This window comes from Mus musculus, chromosome 13, assembly GCF_000001635.26.
Source record: "Mus musculus strain C57BL/6J chromosome 13, GRCm38.p6 C57BL/6J".
NCBI lineage: Eukaryota > Metazoa > Chordata > Mammalia > Rodentia > Muridae > Mus > Mus musculus.
The window spans coordinates 97,459,782-97,483,274 of NC_000079.6; the positions used below are offsets into that span (position 1 = coordinate 97,459,782).

General features: G+C 44.4%; 1 long non-coding RNA gene across 3 annotated transcripts in view; it reads left to right on the top strand.

Annotated features, from left to right (window-relative positions):
* The window catches only part of Lncenc1 (long non-coding RNA, embryonic stem cells expressed 1), a 62,695-nt gene that overhangs the window by 24,812 nt on the left and 14,390 nt on the right, over positions 1 to 23,493 (top strand). The window contains exons 1-2 of one of the 3 annotated variants that reach the window (NR_110430.1): positions 22,920 to 22,996; positions 23,168 to 23,251. The exons of 1 other annotated variant lie outside the window; for it this stretch is intronic. This is a non-coding gene — a long non-coding RNA (long non-coding RNA, embryonic stem cells expressed 1). Of the gene's footprint in view, positions 1 to 22,919; positions 22,997 to 23,167; positions 23,252 to 23,493 lie in introns of those variants that run through there. One more of the 3 variants, NR_110431.1, reaches the window with a different exon arrangement.

The following is a 23,493-nucleotide window of genomic DNA, read 5'->3' on the forward strand; positions in this document are numbered from 1 at the left end:
TGGAAGAAGAATCTGCTACATGGCCAAATTCTATACAGATAATTAGATTGCCATGAGCATGCCAGTACTAGGACTGAGTCAGACTGCTACTTAGCTGTCTTCTGGCAAGTCCTAGGTAAAGCCTGACCCACCCCTGTAATCTTCAAGACATAGCTATCGTTTTTTATTAAGCCCTTTGGAGGATCTTCAGAGTCTGGGACCTTATTCTCTCTCTCTCTCTCTCTCTCTCTCTCTCTCTCTCTCTCTCTCTCTCCCCCTCCCCCTCCCTGTCACCCTCCCCCTCCCCCTCCCCTCTCTCTCCATGGACCATAAGATCATAACTTGTTTACTTTTTTGTGAAAATCAGCCCTCCTTTTTTTTAATCCCCCCTCCCAGGGTTTGTGGAATGGGCCTTGGCCTTACCTGTCTCTTTTGTTCCTTGAAAGGTAAACATTTATCCTTTGTCCTTTACTGGCTTTGAAACAGATGGCAACAGAATTAATAACTGTGGAAAAATGAAATGTGTCATTTTGTACTTTTTCATGAGTTCCTTTCTGTTCTCCATGCAGTAGTTTTGTGGGTAGGCTCTCTTGTGTCTCTAAGTGTCCCCTTCCCCGTGATCTCAGCCTGTCCCTTGAGCTTTCCTGCCTCTTTCTACAGAACCTCGGCACATAGGCAAATCAGGCAAAGTAGTGACCAATGTCTGCCAAAGCTGGAGCTATGATCATGTTCACATGGGTTGAGTGTGGGACACAGGTCCCAGTACACAGAAGCACTTGTTGAAACACTTAGTGTAGGAGTTGGATGTAGCAGTAGCTTCTGCTTCCCTGCCTTAAGCTCTAGGAATGAGCTGAGCTACCAACCCCCACCCAGATTCCCTCGGATCCGTGGATGAAACACACACGCGCACACACACACACACACACACACACACACACACACACACACACACACACAGACACACACACACACACACAGACACACACACACAGACACACACACACACACACACACACACACACACACACAAATCACAAATTTAATTTTTAACCTGCCTTATGGCCCAATTGCTGGATGTTTCTAATCTGCCTAGGGAAATGGCCTATGGCCACTCAGCCAGAGATCTCACATGGCTGGTTACCCTTTCTTTCTCCCTCAGAATCATGGTGAAAATCCTCTCTCCCCTGCATTTGCTAGCTTGCCTGCAGGGACCCGGAAGTCATGCCTATTCCACCCAGCTCAATGGCCTCTTGCATCTTTCTTGATAGATCAAGAACCAATTGGGGAGCAAGACCTTAGCATCAGAACCACCTCCAACAGTTGGACAGAGAGCTCAGTGGTTAATGGCACACATTGTCCTGGCAGAGGACCGAGTTCTGCGCCCAACACGCTTATCAGGATGCTCATAGCTGTCTGTAGCTCTGGTTTCAGGAGGTTTGATACCCCATGTTCTCCTCATACATAGACATGTGTAGGTTCCCGTAAATAAAGAAACAAAAAGAAATACCTAGTATAGAATCTTGCTATGCTTGTGTCTTTCTCCGGGGACTGGAACGCAAAGCCCCATGACCTGAAATGGACAAGTTGCCATGTTGCTGGGTGTACACACTTGCAGCTATCTTGGAGTGACTGTGCATTGGTATTCAGGATAGCCAATGTGCTTTCCTCCCTTCTAAGGAGCTCCTTCCCAGAGGCTCATCAGTTCTCTGCTGAGTGTGACCAGACTACACAGCCTCTGGGAGTAGGTAAAATGTGGGCTTGTTCCTAGGAAGATGCTTGACTCTCAAGAGAACTTGCAGCAAGCTCAACATGGCAATTCAGTCTCCGAGAGAGCAGATCCCCAAAGGGGAAGGTGGAGAGTCAGGCTGAATCCGATCTCCTGGCTCAGCCACCCTCGCTGGCTCCTGGCTGTGAAACAGTGAAATCGTCCCACTGGTTCTTTGCTTTTCATTTGGTTGCTAAGCATGGGGCTCACCAAACCCTCTTTCTGCATCAGAAATAATATGACTGAGGTTTTGTGTCTTGACTGTCTGTGAAGGCCTATCATAGGAGTCACATACGTCTAGTACTAGAGACCCTTGGATGGGTTGCCTATGGCCCTTGTCACAATGCAGACATGACTGCAGGGCATTTCCCCCATAGTTTAACAGAACAATTTATCAATTACTAGGTAGTCATATATAAATTCAGAATTTAGTGGGATCTAAATGAATTTTAGATGAATTTCCTCACTTTTAATTTTCACATTAAGTCGGTATATGGTAAATCTTAATGGGACTATTATTCAGAATAGAGCAGATTTTTATTTTTCTGTACCTATAAAAGTATAATGCACTTTGGAAAAAACATCTCTGTAGAGAAAAAGGAAAACCAAACTGCAGATGTCATGAGTGTGTTAGACAAAGATAAGAACCAAATTTGCAGGAAGTAAAACATTTACTTTGTCAGCTGCTAAGTGTTTGGCTTTGAATGCAGCGTTATCAGTTATCCACAGAACTCGGTGCTGTAACTATGAGCCTCTTTGTTACTGTATTTTTTCCTAACTCTGCTTCTCCCAATTTCATCCCATCTTGATTGCATTTCTCTGAGTCTTCAGACATCTCAGAGATCCTGTGATGCTGTCTCCAATGGTGGCAGGAGGTGTTCATAGCAGGTTCCTTGCAGTTAACTGTTGAGTCCTGCCTCAAAGTGAGTCAGTTTATGAGTTCGAGTTTGTAAAGTACTCAGAGATCCTCATGTGAAATGCAAGATCCGAGTACGCTGGGTTCTTGCTTCCTCTTATTCATCTTTTGTCAAGTGCCTGGTACCACAACAATATTCACTGAGTAAATAATAAGCCGAATGAAACACACTTCCGTCTCCATTTTAATAATGTACTATTCATACTTTTTTTTTTTCTGGAACAAAGAATCATTGTGGGAAGTTGCTCTGCCAATATTAGCCTGATATCTTATTGCAAGCGGAATGAAGAGATAAAATGGCAAGGCCCAGGAACACTGATAAAGTCTCCTTTCAAACAAAAGCGAATAGGGTAACAACACAAACGACAGAAAGCCAAGATCCTGCTTGGTGCCATTAAAGGAACGTGAATGTATGCGCTCGGTTATTCCAATACTTGCCCTGGTTATAAACTGCTGAGATGCCCAGAGGAAAATCATAATTATAGTTTCCTGAGCAATTCTCTGTTGTTTTTGGAAAGCTATTGTTCTCTGGTTGTGATCGCAGCCTTAGGAGAGGCTGACAGAGATGTTTAACAGAGAGCAGAACCATTGCCAGCCATTTCCAGTGGGAATTGAGCTACCAAATATTTTTCTCAAATTATAGAAAATTGCCATTTGTAGAGTCCACACAGCATTTAACTTCTTAATTTAGGATTAGACATCTGTAACTTATTGTTAGGACATCCGGAGGGTTTGCAAAACTCTGCAATATGAATATATCTTTCAGTTTTGTCTTATAGCATCTCTGAAGAAAATTGCCTTGGTCCTGTCTATAAAGAGTTGCTGATGGCCGAAAGAACCACTCTGTAATTTTACAGCTGAAAAGATGAGGTCTTCCCCAGGGCAGTGTTGACATGTTTTCGCCCAAATTTGCCACCACTTGACCAGGGACCCTGACAGTGGTTAGCCTTCGGGCTGCTGCCACAATTCCAACTGGATCTAGCAGAGCAGAGAGGAACTCCTCTCTCATGCCTCCATCTTAGCTGAAGACCAGGCAGAATAGCAATGAAACTTTTGGAAGCCAGGATTCCCATTGCTCCTTTCTCTCTTTCTATTAACACTCAGGTGGCATGGGTGAGTTGATTTTAAATTATGGACATAAGGATCATTTGATGACTAATAAAGTCGAGGGGTTTAAAGTTTTTGAAGGATGGAGAGACTTGTAAGGCAATTTGGATCTTTTCTTTGTAATTCGCTCAGATTCGTTTCAGTTCTGTTTCTTCAGATAGGTCATGATGGCTTCCTGTTGTGTCTGGCCAGTAGATCACAACCTGGGTTTTAGCCTGGAAAGGCATTTTGGAAACCTGGAAGAGAAGAGGGGCTGGGCTGTGCGAGATAAGGAAGGAACCAAGACAAAGCTCTCTGCTCAAGGTTTAATTTTTACTATTTCGGCACTCAATTATAAAGGAAGGGGGAGGGGCCCAATTTCCGCCAAATAATCTTGAAGTCCAGTAGTAGGGTGATCACGTGATGGCTTCGAAACAGCAAAGCGGCAGGTTCCAGCAGTAGGCGTGACAAAAAGATTGAGTGAAAAGCTCCACCCCTGAGCAAGCAGGTTTCAGTCTGGGGGAGGGGAGACTACAGCTTCCAAGAGAAGGCTGCACTGAAGTCTGAGCCTTGAAGGAAGGCGAAGATGATCCTGGACTAAGATTCAAGGGGCTAAAAGAATGGTGTGGGCAAAACTGGGCAGTTGGAGTTGATGACATGGCCTTGCCCAGAAGTACAGAGGAAGCTAGAAAAATTCCACAAGTTGTAGGCATGAGTGTGGCTTTCTCTGGAAAGCCATCTTTGATGTGCAACACTAGACTGATTGCTGTTTCTCTACACTTCCAGAATGTTCTGTTCTTGACCCAAGGTAGCAGAACATGGAATTATGTTCTTATTGGTACCCGTCCGCTGTATTAAGCTCCATATAGGGAAGACTTTGACTTGACCACATGTGTGTTCTTCTGGATAGTGGTTGACAGACATTCAAAAACCCTTTCTCTTAAATCAACAGTTCCCAACCTGTAGTTCATGACCAATTTGGGGTTTGAACAATCTATCAGAGAGCTCTCCTAAGACCTTCTCTATATCAGCTACTTACGTTATGATTCATAACAGTAGCAAAACTGCAGTTATGAGGTAGCAACAGGATTGTTTTTATTGTTGTGGATCACCATAACTTGAGGAACTGTATTAAAGGGTCACAACAGTAGGAAGGTTAAGAACCATTGCCTAAAATGATGTCTTCAAATATTCTGATTATCTTCAAAGGCCTCAGAATAGCTTAGATAACTGCTCTAAAGGCACCAAGCAAATGAGCATTTTATAATTAATATTTATAGTTGCTATTACAAAAAGAACACAATAAAGTACCAATTGAGTTAGTGTTTTTGTTGTTGTTGTTGTTGTTGAATGTACCTGAATGGAAGGTAAAAGAACTTCTTTATGAAGGAGCTGTGTCTGGTGACTTGTCAGCATAAGGCATTTTTAGTAATAGCACAAGCATAGTTAGAACCCTTATATGTGGCTTATACAAAGATTATATTGGAAAGAATCCTGAATTTGGAACCAGAGAGCATGCAGCCTCACCTTAAAAGTGGCTACATGTCCCTGGGAAAGCTCTGATCTTAGGTTTCTTATCTGCATCCTGAAAAACCATTGCACTCATCTGGCTTGCCTTGCAGAGCTGTGAGGATCAACATGGCGGTGTAGATGTGAGACAGCGGACTGCAAAGAAATCTTCTCCTTCCCCTCCTCCCCTCCTCTTCCTTCGTTTTCTTCTTTTTCCTCCTTCTCCTCTTCCCCCTTCTCCTTCTTCTTTCTCCTCCTCCCCTTTATTCCCTTCTTCTTCCTCTTCTTCTTCTTCCTCTTCCCCCTTTCCCCTTCTTCTTCCTTTTCCTCCCCATGAAGTCACTTGTCCGCCTGAATGCTTCACTGTATTTTTGTTCTTCAGTTGAGTGACAGATTAAAGACCTTAGCACTTTTGATTTGATGCTCAACCCATAATTGATTGTACTCTACCACTGCTTTCTAATCTGACAGGGAAAATAATTCAGACTGGGAGTAGAAGAATATAAGGCTGTAAAAGTTTGTCCTTGGCTGAATGTTTGAAACTCTCTGGTGTTTAACAGAATAAGTCTCCCAGCAGTTTTGTGGTACAGCTTTCTGACAGTACATGGCCATAGCTGGTGACCAATTGTGGCCTGTGCTATGCTGACATTGCCGGTGGGTGTTGCTCCTCTGCATCATTCTTTGCTCTCTGTTCCTTTCCAGGCTGTGGAAGGCTGGCTTTGGTCAACAGATTGAAAAACCTGACCAGTTTTCATTCAGCATAGTTTCTTTCGGTCTCTGTGAGAAGAGGAAGGGCATTTTTTTTATTTCCACCCTCAGTAGTTTGATGAAATGTGAACCTGATAGAAATTTGTCATTCCTTGGTGGCTCTTTGTCTTGGTTCATGACAGGTTTATTATATTTGATCTTCAAAGGCTGAAGAGCAGAGTGTGGTGTTTGATTTCATATACCAGGTACAATTCACTTTGATTATCTTCTTGGAATTGACCTCACACTCAGGGATGAGAGTCTGTTGTCCCAGATCACCCTGTGTCTTGGACAACCGCAGAACCACAAAGTGTGTATATAACCTAGTTGTTCAGTATTTGTCAGGAAACTGCCATATTTTGCTGAGTTGTGATTCTCTGATACACGCCATTTAAAATTATTTCTTTGTGTGTGTGGTAGATTTAAACTTCTGACAGGGAAATAGCTATAAAATGTAAGATGTGTAACCAGCCAGGGCTGGAACACATGCTGGATCACTTGCTCTGCTGAAATTGGTCATATGTAAATCCCCTTCTTTGCATAATGATCTGTAAATGGGAAAACTGGAGGAACAATGTCAAGTGCGAGTCAGCCACACCGCATTTGAGCACTCTTGAGAGTCAAAATGTTTTTCTAAATTTCAACTCTTCCTCCTTAACATTTGGCTATGGTGCTGGGGTCCTGTCTAGCACATCCTTCAGTTTATAAAATACTCAGGCCATTGTGGAATCAAAGTTTGACAAAACAAACAAGCGGAGAAGCAAAGAACTATGTAGCCACACATTTTGTTCAAGTGCACAGGAATGCATGTAAAAACTCTTGTTACATGTAGGGCCCAATGGTCAGAGTGGAAGAGCAGGGGCTTGGTAGCTTTATATAGTCGGACAATACTCTTCAGTTCCTTTTGTGAAACTCTGAGAATTTGTGAAGACTAGGACAGTCTCCTTGAAAACAATGAATGCTGTTCAATTGTGAGGGGTTCATGGATTTAAGATTAAGAATTAACATGTGGGAGACATAGATAAGGGAGTGTACAGTTATGGTAGTATATTGTGCTCTCTCTCTCTCTGTCTCTGTCTCTCTCTGTCTCTCTGTCTCTGTCTCTGTCTCTCTTTCTCTGTCTCTGTCTCTCTCTGTCTCTCTCTGTCTCTCTCTGTCTCTCTCTCTGTCTCTCTGTCTCTCTCTCTCTCTCTCTCTCTCTCTCTCTCTCTCTCTCTCTCTGTCTCTGTGCCTACAAGAGGAGAGGCCCCATTTTCCATTCAGGAGAGGGTCCCACTCTTTTACCAACAATCTAATTGTTGTTCCTTAAAACTTGCAATAAATGTTTGCTGTCTTGGCAGTGGTTTTATGGGGGCAGGTAGGGGAAGGCAGAAAAAGGAACATTCTAGTTGGCAAGAAAAAACCATTTGATTTGGGGTTAGGACTTTAGGATTTTGTAGTTCCCGGTTCGTCAGTTTTAGTAAGCTGGACATTTGTTACCCTTCGTAATTGTCGTATTGGAGGCTTACTGCCTTTGTCTGCTAACGTGGGCCTAGTCCTGGAAACTTCTAGCCTCTGTACAATCTAATCTAGACCTGGAATGTTTTCAGCCTCTGAGACTTAGTACTAAGTTTACCCTTCTTAGTTCTTTCTGATCTCTGGCTGGCTGGTTCAACTCAGCTGTTCTAGCTCAAACTCCTCTCCAAGCTGACTGATTCAATCTGGATTCTCTTGGTTTCTCTTGAATTGCTCTGTTTGGCTCCATACTAACGTTGGCAATATGTTCTAATCTTCTGGTTCCTACTCATTCTCCAGCTTGTCTGTCTTCACCTGTGTCTAGCTTGTTCTGTCTCTACAACCTGTTTGTGTCCAACTGTCCTGGCCTCTCTCTCTCCTTTCTGCACTGTTCTCTCTTAAGTCACCTCTCCTTCATCTCTCTTGAGTTCAGCATGTCCTATTCTGCCAAATCTTTCCTTGATTCATCACTTTTCCTGCTACTCAATTAGACATCACTTTCAAGTGTGGGTGCCTCTTTCTACAAACTAACTTTACCTTCATTGTTTGGGATTACAGGTGTGTACTAAGGGCATGTCTGTATTCCAGCCAGAGGGATTAAAAGTTTTAGAAACAGGTTTTTCTAGTAAACAACACAATCTTAGGGTTCACAGCATGATCACATATCCTGTCTCAAACCTTTTCGGGTTCCATGTGTCTTAATCTATAAAGTCAAAATGCTGATACCCGAACCCTGGGCATGTAGCTCAGTGGAGATGTGGCATGAATAAGACCCTGGGTTCTGTTCCCAGTACCAAAGAAGAGGAACTGGGAAAATGTTGTATCTGTTATATCAACCTCATGGCCAGGGAGGGAACCTTATGCTGGAAGGAAAAGGGGTAGTGTTACAAAATAATAAAGATTTTCACAAGCCACAGTGTTCTAGAATTACAATGCATTGCCATTACTATATCTGCTACATGACAGATATTTCTGAAACTGACAAATGTGATTAAAAGTAGGCCTCCAATTGTGTCTAGAACATCATGTGGTTCCTGGAAGGTGAGAGGGCAACTATAGTCAGAACAAAAGAATCCCATGGCATCCATCTGTGATGTCAGTTTTGGAGATGAATCCAGCATCAGAAACCTCTTCAAAAATCTTCAATGTATTGGCAAGAGGCGAATTTATAAATTCAGAGATAGTCATAAAAAAACCAAACCAAAACAAAAAAACCCTATAAGCCAGCAGTTTGATTATTTACTTTGTTTACTAGAAGGAGGTACCCATGTTTGAAAGTGATGGATTTATTTGCTTTATTCAGACACTGGTTAAAAAACAACCCAGGAGGTTACTTTGTTGACATACCTACCAGAACCTAAATTCCCCATCTCCTCTTTCTTGGCTTCCCACACTTCTATTGAGAAGTGGCTGAGGCCTAGCTGGCAGCCAGGCAGGAAGGAAGGCGATGATCGGTGTGGGGATAAGGGAACGGGTATTGGAAGCTGAAGTGCTGGGTTTGAGTCCCGACTCCTGGCTTCACATAAGTGACTCTGGGACAATGGGCTGTCTTCTCATTTAGTGCCTCAGAGTCTTCATTAGGAAGGCAGTACAGCTTTAAGCAAGAGCTCCTGGTAAGTCTGAAGGACTCAGCCGTAGAAGGTACTGTTTTTAATCATCGGATTCCTAGATGTATGTGTTTGTTAGTGAAATGAGCAAAGAGAAGAGACGACACCATATTGCATTTCTACAGATTGCCTGCCTAGTTTGCTTCCTAGTTACGCACATGTCAGAGTGCTTGGCTGCCTGATGATGGCTGGGGAGGGAATGCCTAGAACTAACAGATCAAACAGAGCCAAGAGTTCTGCTCTGGCTGCAGAAGGGAAAGCAATCTTCAATGGTGATTTTTCACATCTTATACTTAGCAAAAGGAGGGGGTGTCCCCCCCCCCAGAATTACGTTTGATTTTTCTAGAAGCTTTCACAAAGATCCTATCTTCTGCAAGGATGAACACCCACATGCTCTCTCTCAATGCTACCCCGCCCCACCCCTACCCCGACTTCTTCCTACCCAATGTTCACTGCTGTATTTTATGTTCAGATATGGCAGCTGCCCACATAGATGGATCCCAGTGGGTCAAAAGAGGCATCGTATCCATAGGAACCAGAAAAGATCCGAGCAGTCTGCTTTCAAAGCCATGTGTTTGCGATGTGGCCAGACTGGCTAATGAAGGTATTTTGTTCCAGTTATGACACTTAGAAACAGACAAGGCAGGAGCTGTCAGCTTTCATCCAGACACTGGAGTGTAGAAGGATGCCCAACAGAAGCCACTGGGGTCGCTCCCTGACTTTTTTTTAACCAGCTCCAAGAATCCTGCCCCATGTGCCAGCTCCCAGGCAGGCTGGATACATTAGGCAAACTAGAAAGCAAATCCTTGAAATGGGAGCTATTTTTTTTCCCCTTTGACAAACAGGTACTACATACCAGCTACTCTGCTAAGCCCTAAAGAAACACCCAGGCAAATGAGACACAATTCCTACTTTCAGTAAGTTAATAGTGTGGTAGGAAAGACACATAGATAAAAATTACAATGTGTGATCAATCCGATTTGAAGGTTCAGCAGAGTGTAAAAGGGGTCTTTGATCAGTTTTGTACAAGATGCTTCAGATTCCTCTGCCTGGAGAAGATCAGATGGGAATCCAGGTAGAGGCACTGGCAAGAAGAAAGTAGGGAAACATGAGGAGGTGAAGGGCATGAGACTGTCTGCTGGAAAGTCAGGGTGAAGAGGCTGGGATGGGCCGGATCTTAGAGAGACCTGAGAACAATGCAAGGGAACTGCAGGCTCAAAGGAATCACGGCTGAATTTAAAACAGCTTACAGTGGAAACCACAAGCCTGCAGGAAGTCCATCTCACCGGGCTATGCTGGTGATTTATGCTGTCAGGTCTGTGGTTGGAATGGGTGCTCTGGGGCGTAGGCTGATGAGTGAGGACGAGCGGAGTAAGGGAAGCTGGGAGGCCCATTCGACGGAGGTTGAAAAGCTGCAAACCAGCTTGAGGAGATAACGTTGGTGGGGACAGCGGACTAATGAGCAGCTTGGTGAACATGGAGCTGGATCACAGCCCATATGCAGGATGGACAGAATGCTGCTGGAATGGGCAGTGCTGCTCACCTGACAGACAAGGAGGTATTGGGAGTGGGTGCTGTGATTCGGATCTCGACTGTTCCCAAAGGTTCCTGTATTGGTTTGGTCCCAAGGATGACACTATTGAGAAGTGGTGACACTTTTTCAGAGTAGGACATCTTCAGGTCATTGGGAACACACCACTGAAGAATCCCGTGGGATTACAATCCTTCCTTCATTATGTTTTGCTTCTTGGCAATAAACTGAGTGACTTAGATCTGCCATTCATCCAAGCCATAATGTCCCAGTGCCTTGTTACAGTCCAAAGCAACGGAACATTGCAACCTACCATAGCCTAAACCTTCTATCGGAGGAGGTGCAGCTTCCCTATGTCAGTAAAGAAGGAAAGAGCAAGTTGTTGGGTGAAGGTGGGATTTCCTGGTTCCAGGAGGGGGAGATGGGGCCTTTTCAACAGGCTTGGGAGGAGTAGCTTGAACAACCATGAAAGGCCTTGGGGCACCTAGGGCATGCAGCCTCCACCGAGGGTGGGGGTCAAGGAGGTTGGTGGGAGCTAGCTGTTAGCTGATAAAATTCACCCAGCACTTGTGTTATCTGACTAGTTTTAAAGTAATAAAGCTGTCTAGTGTTTTTCTTCCTCAGAAAGAGGAGAAAGAAGATGGGACAGTTGATGGAGACTTGGCTAAGCTAGCCGGAAGGAAGATAGCTGGTGAATCACAGACATCTCGAGTTGGGAGTTGGTTGTGTTCCATCCTGGACTAAGCTATATGAAGAAAAGGGAACCAGGAAAGGTTGGCTCACTGGCCAAGGCACTGGGCAAGGAGGTAGCATGATTTTTTTTAAAAGCATGACACTTTATTTATTTATTTATTTATTTATTTATTTATCTATTTGTGTATGTTTTTCAAGACAGGGTTTCTCTGTGTAGCTCTGGCTGTCATGGAACTCACTTTGTAGACTAGGCTGGCCTCGAACTCAGAAATCTGCCTGCCTCTGCCTCCCGAGTGCTGGGATTAAAGGCGTGCGCCACCACTGCCCGGCTGCATGATTTTTAAAAATGCTACACAGCCACCTTCAAAATGGTGAGGCAAAACCAGATTTTCCCCCTCCCTCTCTTTTCTCCTTTTGTATGTGTGCTCTCTCTGTGTGAGGGTAGACATGCACTGCATGTGTACCCGGGCAGAGGTCAAGGGTCCATGTTGAGGATCTTTCTCTGCTGCCCTCCATCTTACTTTCTGAGACAAGGTCTCTCACTGAACCTAGAGTTTGCTGATTAGGCTGGACTGGCTGGCCAGCATGGCTCTGGGATCCTCTTGTGTCTGTCTCTGCATGTTGGTATTAAAAGTGGTGGGGGTACAACCAGCTTTTTGCATGGGTGTAGGAATCCAGATGAGACCTTCCCTTTACCAAAGTTGATTAACTCAAGTCTTTTGTTATACTGACAGGAAGCTGACTAATGCCATGGAGAACCAACCAATCTAGGGACCCAGAAGGAGGGAGGGTGGTAGGGGATGTGACTCTCAGCCCCACCCCTCAGCACAATGGTTCTTAGCCAGTATTTGATTCTGTGGCTCTGAACTGGACAGGACTAGAGGCTAAGCTCAGCAGGCCTGACTAACCTTTAAGGTACGTGAAGATACCTCTGTTGCTCTCCTTTGGCTTCCTCATCAGTAGCATAAAACACTTTCAGTATCTTTGATTCTTCCTGCAAGAGCTTTCCATAATGATTTCTCTACATTCCCTTCTGTTTCCTCACATCCTCTTAAAATGCAAAGCCCCAGGCTAAAAACAAACCATGTGTCTTTCTCAAGTAATACTTGTAATTATATATTTTATGTGCGCCGGGCACACTTTATTAAAGATTACTTTAATTCCCACTTTTGATACTTTATAGTTATTAAATCCCTTCTTTTCCCGAGAAATACAGTAAAATTTAAAACTCATGAATATTTGTCTGCCCACTCAGCAGTCCCTTGCAATGGTGTATTTACGAGCTCCGTTGTCAGAGATCAAGAACTTTTCTAGGCTGATTATCTCAAGTATTTTTGTTATACTGACAGAAAGTTGACTATCTGGTGGGTAACCAACCAATCTGGAGACCCAGAAGAAGGAAGGGGTGGGAGGGGCTATGACTCTTCAACCCCACCCCTCAGCACATTTGACTCAATGGCTACAAATTGGGAAGGACTGCCCAGAGCGCTAGTCCTCACAGGACCAGGGTGGAGAAACCCCACTCTTCTTAATTCACTTCTGTCATTGAGGGCTTTTGCCCCAAATATTCTAATTATGTTGGGAATCTACTTTGATCTATCTAGTACTTAGGTTTTCAGAAACTTTAGCTGGACATCTGTCAGCGATGAGGGCCCTGACACAATGTGTGTGGGTGACTTCCTTTCATAGAGGAAGGGTAGAGGAGGAAGATACAAAAAGAGAGAGTCAGAATTGGCCATTTGATCTGCCATCTTCACACGGGAGTTGTCTTAAGCACGTAAAAGTCTAGGAAATGAGCCGAGGAATGGTAGGTAGGTCTGTTGCGTCAAGAAATACACTGGTAAAGTAAATACTGTTACTTGTGGAAACAGGTAAGCCTCAGGTCTCAGGGAGTGGATGCAACACACATTTTTTTTCTTGCCACATTGCAGGCCAGTGAGGATGGTAGGGTGGGGGCGGGAAATGCTGAGGGTGGGGGAAGAGGCGTGTCTCTGTTCCATGCTGTCATTTAGAGACCATGGTTCCCTTGTTTGGGGTTTGCTCCCTTCTGGCCCACAGAGTCCTTTCTATTTAACTGGCAGATAAACAGAAAGGGTCTTGAGTGGGACATTTTGGATCAGGTCTGGAAGAGACTCGTAACACCGGGAACACGTTCGGTGGGTTACAAGTACTCCAGGGGATGGTGAGGGAGGATGGCAAATGTGGTCCAGATGGGTGCTTGGGAAGGAGAGGATGAGGATGGGTGTTGGTGGTGAGCAGGGTTTGGATGTTTTGGTTCCAAATGCAGTACTAATTACTCATGAGAATTAGCAGGCAACCTCATGAGGTAATGAGCTGCTTGTCACTGGAATGTCGGTTGGAGAACAGATTCTTGCCATTTCTGCTTTGCAGTTCTATAATTACAATTCCCCAAAAGTATAGCTGTTGTGCTTGCAGTTTCTCTGTGGTACAGAATGCTTGGCTCATATTACTGTTACCCCTTCCGTGAATGGTCTTATTTCTCTCGCTCCTCTGTCCCCCCCCCCCTGTTTCTCTGTCCCTCTTTATCTTTGTCTATGTCTCTCTCTGTCTCTATCTTTGTCTTTCTGTCTCTCTTTCAGTCCATTCATCCCTTCTCTCTCAGTGATAGCAAGCTGGGGTACAGATGGCGAGGTGCCCTTGGTGGCCTGCAGCCAGGGTCTAAGGAAGAACCTCTCTGGAGGGAGTTTTGTGTTTGGGAGGATGAATGTGTGGCCCATTGCTGGTAGACATCACTCTGAGGCCAAGAGGCTCTCATGGCGTCATTTGTACTAGTTCAGTAACAGTAAGAAGGACACAATTACACAATCATAGTAATCAGTATTACTATGATTCCTGTAATCATAGTAATAGTTGAGAATCCTAATCTTGTGACATTCCAGGAGCCATTGGAGTCCACGGAGAGGACATTTGTTTTGTATATGAAGAGGAGCAGGCAAGTGATGCAAAGACTTTGTTCTTAACACAACCCAACCAGTACTGGCATCTTATCGGGCAAACCTGGGCCTGATCCTTGCTCCAGGCTACTCTGGCCACCAGCCAGAAATGCCAGAATTCCTGTCTTGCTTCAGCCACTCAAATGGCCTCATCCAGATCTATGAACAACATGCCTTGTTGGAATCTTCCAGATGAGGAGCAGTGTGAGGCAGGAGACGGAGGATCAGGTTCTGCTCTTGGCTCTGTGTGGTTTGGGGTCTGTGGATGGGTCTTAGGTTTTTCCACATTGAAACTGAGGAATTTGCATTAGATAAGCAGTTTTCTTGGTCCTGAGAGGGAGGCCCAGCCCTTTCCGGAGGTCCTCTAGGAACTGTAGAGACCAGGAATGGTGTTCAGCTCAGCTATGTTTTACATGGATTCCTGAGTGTGTGTGTGTGTGTGTGTGTGTGTGTGTGTGTGTGTGTGTGTGTGTAATAGAGGTCAGAGTCTGATAGTGGGTGTTTTCCCCAATCACTTCTCACCTTATTTCCCTATTTTTCTTTCTATTCCTTAACAGCTTCACACTCTATAATTATAATGTATAAAAGGAATGTACGTAGCTTTAGCCCCTAGTACCCTCTCTCACTCTTCCTGTTTTTTTTTTTCTCAGAACACTTCTTCCCAACCACTTCCCTTGCTGCCGCCTTGTCATTTTAATTTTGAGGCAGGATCCCTCAGTGAACCTGGAGACTGCTTAGTTGGTGACACTGGCTGGCGAGTGAGTCACATTCAACCCCAGCCCTGAGTCCCCAATATCAAAATGGCTCTAAAACCACCAGGGAAGTCCTCTCAAACCTCCGAATCTCTTTCTGTCTTTAAATGTTTGTGTCCTACTGAAATGTGCTCTATGGATTTCATTCTTGAACTTCATATAGGGGCCAATGAGAGAAGACACAAAACTATGAAAAAAAAATCACATCCCAAGCCAAAGATTGCCATCACCTGGCAGTGGGTTCAAGTGCTGCTAAAGTTAAGCAGCAATGTAAAAGAAGGAGGATTGGTAGGGACTGTGTGAGTCAAGATTTTGTTGCTGTAACTAACACCTGAGAGAGCAACTTCAAAGGAGAGAGCTCTGTTTTGGCTCATGGTTTCAGCTTCTGGTGAACCAGAGCATCATGAGGGAAGGGTGTGGCAGAGTGCCTTTGCCAGCCTCAGGAGAACCAGGAGGCAGAGGTTAGAGTGTGGTAGCAGGCATTCTCTGCTTATTCTGTATGGGTCTCTAACCTCTTGGATGGAGCTTAATCCTGCAGTTAGCTGTCTCTGGAAACACCCACAAACACAACCAGAGTGTGCTTTACTCTCTTCCTCCACGTCTCTCTATTCCATTAAATTGACAAGTGCGAGGAGTCATCACAGTGCCAATCCATAGCATGTCAGAGTGTGTCAGTCAGAGACAAGGTCCTTAAGGAGGTAACTATGTGAACAGATGCTTGTCGAATGGATCCTGGTCCAACATAACTGATATTCTGGTGAGAAGAAGGAGTATGAGTGCAGAAGTACATGGTGTGAAGACCACAGGAAGATAAAGTGAGACGACGGCCCTCTACAAGCAAAGGAGAGAGACCCTCAGATGGGACCCATCCTGCCAATATCTGAGTCTTGGACTTTCAGCCTCCAGAATCATGAGTGGATGGATTTCTGTTGTTCACAACACCCAGCCTGTCATATTTTGTCATCTCCATCTTAGGGAATGAATTGAGGAGGTTTTGTGTGTGTGTGTGTGTGTGTGTGTGTGTGTGTTGGGAGAGAATGTGACACAGCAGGGTAAGCACAGCTTGGCTAAGAAGGGGAGTTGCTCTCTAGTCAGCCAGTCTCAGTTTCTGCATGAGACTTCTGCCTCAGGGTTTGCCAGATGTTCTGAATTTTAAAGTGAGGCCAGGTCATTTTGCTTTTATAATGTGAAATCTCTGTTTCTGTGATTTAACATGGACAACTAAATTGGAGGGTGGAGTTTGACTTGCAGACCACAACTTTGTGACCCCAACATGAAGGCAACAGTTTAGAAGTAACCTCATAATGTCGGCTAAAACTAGAGAGGACACTTTGAGAGACATAAACAAAGACAGGAGCCAGGACACCTGGTCAGCTTTTGGGGCCCATCCTGCTGTTCAGTTTTGAGCCAGATCTCAATTCCCACCATGCTAGGGTCTAATTGGTGCCTTCCAACATGGGAGACTAGAGACTTCAAGTTGGAGTGCCATCTCCCCTGACACTAGACGCTACAACTACTTTCTACCTGAGTATTTCTTGCCACTGTTAACTGTATAATCTTTCTAAAGTTACAAATAAAGAAATTGAATGTAATTAATGATTTAAGTATAAAGAAGTGGGTAGCCAGGCGTGGTGGCGCACGCCTTTAATCCCAGCACTCGGGAGGCAGAGGCAGGCGGATTTCTGAGTTCGAGGCCAGCCTGGTCTACAAAGTTCCAGGACAGCCAGAGCTATACAGAGAAACCCTGTCTCAAAAAACAAACAAACAAACAAACAAACAAAAAAACCAAAACAAAACAAAAAAAGAAGTGGGTAGAATATCCCTATGTCTTAGAAAAGCTGTCCAAACAGGAAAGAAAAGAAAACAGGAGACACATCAAAATTGATATCATCTGTCTTAGGGTTTTACTGCTGTGCACAGACACCATGGCTAAGGCAACTCTTATAAGGACAACATTTAATTGAGGCTGGCTTACAGGTTCAGAGGTTCAGCTCATCATCAAGGCGGGAGGATGGCAGCATCTAGGCAGGCATGGTGCAGGAAGATTTTAGCTTTTTACACCTTGTTGTGAAGGCCAACAGGAGAAGACTGGCTCTCACATGCTTAGGATGAGGGTCTCATTGCCCACCCCCACAGTGACACACTTCCTCCAACAAAGCCACACCTCCTATGAGTGCCACTCCCTGGGCCAAGCATATTCAAACCACCACATCATCCAAAATATTGGCAGGAGAGGGTAGAAACTACTTTTCCTTAGCAGCTCTTCCTACGTTAAGATGCACACTGCTTTGCTCTTGCATGGGGGTTGTTTTTGCTGTTGGGTTTCTAGGCCCCTTTGTCAGAATGTCCAGGACAGTGGAACTCCATAATAGACATGGACTACTGCTAGTAATTACCAAGCCCTTACTATGTACCAGATGCTTTACACATACAGTCAGTCATTCTTGCTGTAACAGAGAATAGCACATTCCAGAAAATTTCATAGTTTGCAAAACTCAGTGTTAAAAACAAACAAACAAACAAACAAACAAACAAACAAAAAAAAACACCAAAAACATATAACAGGACCTAGGGGAGGAAAAAATGGAACCAAGGTAGAATATTCAAAGCCATGTAATTCTGATTAACCAAAACAATCATGGCTACCTGCGGGATTGCTTGGACCAGCTTGGCAGCAGCAAAGTTGCTAAGAATCTGCCACGGAGGTATTAAAATACACAAGAGCAACAGAGATGAAAAGCTGGTGAGTCCTTAATTAGGCCCTGGCAGGGGCTTGATGGGGCAATGGAAGTGGAGCTGTAGGTGGCAGGGCTGTTGTCAAGGTGAGCAGAGGAAGCTGGCTAGCGCCTCCTCACAGCTGCAAAGCCACGAGGTGAGGAGTGAGCCTGTCTGAAGGAGTTGCCTTGGCTGCTGGTGCAGCTTGACTGTAAAGTTCTTGCTGCTGCTACTGTAGGAAGAACCCCTGAGCCCTTTCCCTGCCACGGAAGCTTGTGATTATGTCCCCACTGTTTCAGAAACCTCCCATGATTGGAAGGTGAGTCAAGCAGTAGCATGTAAGCTCCCCCAGGCTCAGGTAGGAAAACCAAGGTGGTTGTGCGTGCTCGTTATCTTGGGCTTTTTTTTTTTTTAATAACTATTGCTCATTTGTTTTGTTTTTAAAAAATGAATGGATGGTGTCCTGAGGAACAACATCTGGTGCTGACCTCTGACCTCCACATGCATATGTACATATTTACACACACACACACACACACACACACACACACACACACACACACACACACAGAGTCTAGTCTACAGAGTGAGTTTCAGGAAAGCCAGGCATACACAGATGAAACCCTGTCTAGAAACAAACAAACAAACAAACAAACAAACAAACAAACAACAACAAAAAGAAAAGAGAAAGAGAAAAAAAGCAAAGAAAAAAGAAAACAACAGCCTAGCCTAGTCCCTAAGGTGGCAATAAACTGTGGTAACTTTGGGAATGTTATTAGGTCATGAGGATAGAGTTCCCCTGAATGCAGTTATTAACCTTATAGAATAGGGCCAAGGAAGCCCATTTTCCCTTTACATCATCTAAGGACATACATAAGTAAGGGCTATTTCTGAGCCACAAAGTAGCCATCACCAGCTGCTAAGTCTGCCGGGGTCTTGGTCTTGCACTTCTCAGCCTGTAGAGCTGTGGGAGATGAACATTTGTTGTGTATAAACCACCCAGTGTCTGGTATTTTGTTATGGCAGCTTGGATGGACTAAGATGTCACTACAAGTAGCTGCAGCATCCCCAAAGACTGTGTGAGAAGCAGCAAGCTAGGAGTTCACCTGTGACTTGTTCATACTCTGGCTTTCTGTGGCTTGCTTCGGGGGCACATGAGATGAAGGTATCACAGTTGTGGCTAAATAGAGCAGCAGGCTGAGTACTGATCTTGTACAGATATCAGACACCCCAGTAGTTATTTTCAGACTTTAGTGTGGTGCACTGGAGATGGGGCACAATACAAACAAGAACATTGCCCATTTTCATCATGAAAAAAAAAGCGTTTGTTTGAGGACTGTTTAACAGCATTAGAGTTGTGGGATCGTAAACAGAATTAATGGTGGAAGAAGCCTAACAACTAACACTTCTAAATAATTCTAATATTTCCCCATCCTGACTGTGAGCTTTGGAACCAGGTGAAGCTTGGGTTGTATCCAAGCTTTATCATGGATTGTGTGACACTGGAAACGGTCTTACAGCCCGAACCTCGGTTTTGTCTTCCATATTTCTTACTTCCCCAGGTCCTAGGGAGGACGCGTTACACTAGTAAGGCTGAAGTGTTTCAGATACTCACGTGCCCCACTGTGCAGACTAGCTGCGTGGTGTGTCACGATGGTCTTGAGAAACTCCTATGGAATGTGTTGTTCTCAATCTTGCCTTTGCTCCAGAAGATCCAGAAACCAGACAGGAGTCTCCTCTTAGGAGGACAGAAAGGGCAGCCTGCCAGGTTCAGCCTTGCTGGAGCCTAGGTCATCGTAGTGGGAAGCTTGTACTTTCCCTAAGTTCTTACTCCCATACATGGACGACATTACAGAATAGGAGATAGGACGACTCTGACAAATGACTCCCAAATTCCAGACTTATGAAGGCACTGACAGCACTTCTAAGACAGATGGCGAGAACTAAGAATAAGGAGAGTAGCTTTCAGTTTACGTCATACCTTCACTTTCCATGTAATTTCTTTCTTTTCTTTCTTGTTTCCCTCATTCCCTCCCTCCCTCCTCCTTCCTTCCTTCCTCCCTTCTTTCCTTCCTTCCCTTCTTCCCTTTCTTTCTTTCTTTCTTTCTTTCTTTCTTTCTTTCTTTCTTTCTTTCTTTCTTTCTTTCTTTCTTTCTTTCTTTCTTTGAGACAGGGTCTCTCTAGGTAGTCCTGGTTGTCCTTAAGGTTGTTATGTAAACTGTGATAGCCTCAAACTCACAGAGATCCAACTGCCTCTGCTTCCAAGTGCTGGGATTAAAGTACACCCGGCTTTCTTCCCTGATTCTGAAAGCCTGTACCTGTGTCAAACAGAACTTCTGAATGTGGTGGGGAAGAAGGCTGCATCTCTGTTTCTCCTCCACCATTTGTGCTTCTGCCTAAGCCCCAACTCTGGCTGCTCTCTTGTTATTTAAGCCAAGACCCCACCACTCAGGGAAGTGACGAGAAAGTCATGGGGTGCTAGTAATGGTGAACAACCTGTGGGCATCTTTGAGTTATTCCCAAATGGTCTCGGTGGACCATTGAAGATGGTGATGGTAACAACCACGTTATGTATGTTATGTTACCTTAGATACTTATCACAGGGACTGCAATGGGGGATTCTCTGCTGGTCTTGAAGTGTGATGTGTTTTGAGTGGCTGTGTCCAAAGAACCCAGGACAGGAGTCCCTACATAATCGAGGGGTGCTGTTAATAAGAAGGCAAGGACCTCAGTTCCTCAGCTCCAAGGGGCTGAATACTGCCAAAAGCTGCATGGGAGCCCTGCTGGTGTTGACCTGTAGACTGTAGTGCACTGAGCAGAGAGACAAGCTCAGCTGTCCTGGCTTCAGAGTAACCATGAAGAAACAGAGGTGTGTTACTTGGGAGTGATTATGTTGGAGATGATTTTCGGGGCAGTAAAGCAAAATGAATGTGGTGGGTTTGAGTCTCTGGGATGTGAAGGCTGTGATGTGAGTGAGAGTCTGGCAGCAGAACACACCCAGATTTGGTTCTTTGAGATGAGAAACCAGATAGTGGAGGTCAGCTCCAAGGAGACAAGGTGTAAAGACTGTGGGAAGCAGACCTGTCTAAGAGCTAGAGAAGTGGGAACCCTGAGATGACTGCAAATCTGCTGAGTATCAGCATCTCCATGTGAGACAGAGAAGAGAGGGCCGCAGGAGGCCAGCGTTTCCCAGGAAACACCCATCTATGAACAACTAACACAACAAACCCTGAGCATCTCTGCTCTATAGAGTAGTGTGCAAATAATGTAATACCATTAAAAGTCTTAGCATAGATTTGTCCCAACTTTAACCACATCTGAACAATGGAGAAGAACGATGTAAGAAAAGCCAGGATATTTTTGAAAAAGAACAGTAATAAAGGGAATGTTGCCTTATCAGCAAATTTAACATGTTGTAAAAACATAATAGTTGTAATTCTGATAGTATTATATCAGGAATGGGTGGGCAGACAAGTGAATGCCACAACAGGAGTCCAGAACGCAGCCAAAACTCTAGATATGTGCATCCTTGTGTATTTATTTTGGAATTTGAAAAGGATTTTAGTCCAGCTAGTGAGAAAAAAAAATCCCAAACAGAATAGTCTATAAGCTTATATTGGACAAAGTGATCAATCCACTGGGGAAACCCCTTAGCCTGCCATGCACACAGTATTTTAACTAATTTAGTATTTAATTATAAAAGATGAAAAATTCTGGTCATATAAATTGTGGAGGAGTAATTTTGCTGTCTGGGGGTAAAATGTGACATTTCTTTTTCTCACTCTCTTTTTGTCCCCTTGACCTGGAACTCTCTATGTAGACCAGACTAGCTAGCTTTGAACTTACAGAAATCTGCCTGTCAGTGCCTGGGGTGCTGGGATTAGAGACCCGGGTCACCACACCCAGCCCTCTAGGGAAAGCATTTTCTAATGCACTAGCCAGCATCCCATTGTTATGACAAAATGCCAGACAAACCAGCCTTCAGAAAGAGGGACTTATTTTGACTCACAGTTTCAGAGAGTTTAATCTACGACCACTGGTTCTGCACTCATCATGTCAGGGAGAATAGGTTGGGCTGCTCACTTGATGGTGGCCTGGAAGCAAAGAGATCAGGGAGGAAAGATTGGGGGTCCCAACATCCTCTCCAAGGTGTGCACACCTTTCCCCAACTTGATTTCTTCCAAGAAATCTTTAGGCTCTACCTCCTAAAGATTGAAACACAGTGCCATAGGAGGATGACCATCTTACAGCACATGGTCTTTGGGACCCTTTATGATGCACACTACTGAAGCAGTAAGAAACCAAAGCAAAGACTCATGAAGTGTACAGGATTGTTAGAGTTGGTTACACAACAATGTGAACTTCGGTGCAGTACCAATTACACAAACAGTTTGAAAAAAATGAACCGAGAAAAGGACATGTAATGTGAATCACTAGGCGTTGTTAGTCTGAGGGGTTTTGCAAATCAATTAAAAAATGCAATAAACAAACAAACAAACAAACAAATGAAGTAATTCAAGAGCAAGGCAGCCACAAAATACATCACCCAGATTTTGTCTCACCCTCGGTACTCTTTGTACTTTTTGATTCCAGAAACTGTGATTTCTTGGGCTTCCAGGAAGAGTGATGCTGGGGTGCTGGCCAGCATCAGGTTCTTTTCAGGAGATTTATCACACCAAACATCTTTCTGTTAGCCTCCGTTCTCATCCACATTATCCAGGAATTTCTAGTAAAATGAGCAGATCTTTTTATATTAAGCAATATTACTAAATGGAGATTTTACACTTCTCTACATGTTTACTCTAAAGAATGTTAATTAATAATTATATATTCAGATGGCTATGGCTTTATCTTTCCTTTCATTATTTCCATTTCCTCCCCCCCCCCCCCAATCTTTCTCTGTGTAGCCCTGGCTGTCCTGAAACTCACTCTGTAGACCAGGTTGACCTGGAACTCAGAAATCCATCTGGGATTAAAGGCATGTGCCACCATTGCCAGGTGGCTTTTACCTTTTAAGGAAGGTAACTGGTGCTTCTTTGTTGTGGTTGGCTCTGGGCTGCTTGCTCTCCCAGGAGAGGCTGTCTGGAATGAAGAATGAGTCACATGCTCAGGTGGCTTCTTTTGAACCAATCCCCTAATGAATAAAGGAGCCAATCTCTAGGCAAGTAGGTGGGACTTCCTGGTTGGATGGAAGAAGATAGGAAGCAGGAGAGAGTTAGGCCCTTTTTGGAATGGAGACAGCAGAGAGGTAAGATGTAGCTGCTAGAGTTTCCCAGTATCATGGGGGACCCGCAAGGATTCGCCACTGGAGGAATCAGATTTTTATAAGGCTTACAAGATTAGATTTTAGTTGTTGTACCCAGAGATGGAGTTAACATTGTTTCCGAACTAAGTTTGTGTTGTGTTTTCCTTCATGCAGCAGCTCGTCTGAGTTCAAGAGGGAAAGATATGGTGGCCAAGCATGAGGTGCTCCACAAAGGCCGTGGGGGATTTGAAGCACGAGGTTGGTGTGGTAGTGACTCCCCAGTGGGAACCTAGCGAGCTGGGTGGAGAGATTGTGGAGTTCAGAGTCAGACTCTCCATGAGATAAAAACAGGTAGGCCATTGCCACTAGTGCATAGCCAGCTAGGCTGCCAGGACACAGGCACAAGTGTGGGAATGTGCTGGTTCGCTTTTTTTTTGTTTGTTTGTTTTTTTGTTTTTTTCGAGACAGAGTTTCTCTGTGTAGACTTGAATGTCCTGGAA